At 36.7% G+C, this 2029-nt stretch overlaps 1 protein-coding gene across 3 annotated transcripts in view; it reads right to left on the reverse strand.

The window, feature by feature from the left end:
- Positions 1–2029, reverse strand: part of LOC102676606 (ras-related protein Rab-37) — a 116910-nt gene that overhangs the window by 36060 nt on the left and 78821 nt on the right. The window lies entirely within an intron of this gene.

Here is a 2029-nt window from a genome sequence, read left to right on the forward strand (position 1 = left end):
AAAGAAGAAGAAAAAGAAGAAGAAATCGAGAAATTTCCCCTCGAACTCGTTCCTTTTCCCTTCCCACGCGAACCGACGCGAAAAGGTGTCGAAAAGCTACTGTGCGTGGCCCTCCCCCACGAGTCGGTTTTTCCACGAGTCGGGCGGCGGAAGCACGTGTCGCGATAAGCGAGGCGCGGGACGAAACGAGCGGGTTGATAATCGCGCGGAACACGAGGAGCAACGGGGAATCGCTTTGTGGCGACTATTTGCGGAGGCAGGCAGGCAGAGGAGGTTGGAGGCCGCGGGAGAAAGGGAAACCGGTGGAGAGCGGGGAGGGGTGGCGCGCGCGTTTCAGAAAAAGGGTGAGGGGGAGAAAAGCGTATCGGGTTGGAAAATATGTTGCTCGCGGAACCGACGCGTAATACCCACGCATCCCTCCTTTCTCTTCACCCTCCTCTCTCCATCCCTTTACTGTTTCTCGCCCGTTCTTCTCTCTCTCTCTCTCTCTTTCTCTCATTCGTTTCTCGTTTTTTTTTTCTTCTTCCTCTTCTGCACTTTTTTTCGATCATCGTCGGATCGAGGAGTATATATATTCGAGTATCCGGATTTGATCGATTATTTTAGCGTATAAATAAAAGCTGAATGTGTAGACGTTTGTTAAATCTATGTAAATAAGATTGTAAAAAATTTTTTTTTGGTTAATTTCATCGTTGAATTCCGTTCTTTTTTATGTTGAAAAGGGATTCTTTCCTCTTCCTTTTTGCAAATGAATTTTTTTTTGTTTTGGAAATTCAAAGAGATTATCGGTAAAATATTCGATCAATGAAAATTAATGAAACAAGTGGGAAATTTTCAATAAGTGAGAAAATTTCTTCCAGGCTGTATGCTTGGAATCACTGGAAACGTTCGGGGGAAGAGAAAAGGCGAAATTCATTATCCACGTGTACACATCACGTGTGTACACTCAGCACGGGGGAACAAAGAAATATAAAATGAGAGTAGGAGAGGTGGGGAAAATGGCGGGCGAAAATACGAGAGGGAAACACGATAATGAAATCTCGGCACAGTCGATGAACCCTTACAGGGATCGAATCGTTTAAACGCATTTAACGTTTCACGTCGTTGTTTCCTTTTTCTCTTTTTTTTTTCATCGAGATTTCGCGGATTACTCGAAGCGAATGGGACGCGCAGTTTCCGCTCTGATGGACGCTCTGATTGTCCGAAAGGAAACTCAAAATTAAGTATTTTTGTAGAATATTTTTCCACTTTTGACAAAATATTCGATGATTTTTAATTTTTTTTAAAAGAGTTTAAACAATCGTAGAATTTTTTAGAATAGTTAAAATTTATAAAAGAAGATATCATTGAGAATTTCGAAAGAAATTGTATCGATTAAAAGATTCTTTTAATTGAAGGATATTATAGAAAGTTTAACATTTTTTTTTAATCACTTCTAATCGTACAATTTCGTTTGGAATAGTTAAAATTAGTTTAGAATTTATAATAGAATTAAATATCACTAGGGTATTCATTTCTTTTCTTTTTTTTTTAGCGAGAAAGATATTTAATACAACGAACAATCGTTAAAACAATTTTCATTACGAAACTTGATAAAACAATCCGATCGAATATGTTTCGTTCCGAATATATTAACGAACTTGTGTATTCTCTTTCCAAAAAAAAAAATACGTTCAATTGAATTATATCGTCAAATATTCAATTTTATTATAATGAACTGAATTTTTCTTTCGTATATATATAATAACCAACACCGTATAAAAACAGGAATAATTTAATCTTTGGGAAATGGAATTAAATTCGCGCTACGAAGATCATATTTTTCGTGTAATTTACTAAGAGTAATTCGTCTGTGGATAATTCGAGCAACGCGATTAAAAATTAACACGTAATTTCAACTGACAAGTACGAGTTTTCCGCGACGATAAACGGAGGGGAATAAATTATTCCCTTGTTCAAACGCGTATCATTATGTGTTGTGCAAATTTTAATTTAATTTTTTTTCTTTTTTTTTTTTTTTTTTTTAAAT

Source organism: Apis dorsata, unplaced genomic scaffold (genome assembly GCF_000469605.1).
Source record: "Apis dorsata unplaced genomic scaffold, Apis dorsata 1.3 scaffold_309, whole genome shotgun sequence".
Lineage (NCBI taxonomy): Eukaryota > Metazoa > Arthropoda > Insecta > Hymenoptera > Apidae > Apis > Apis dorsata.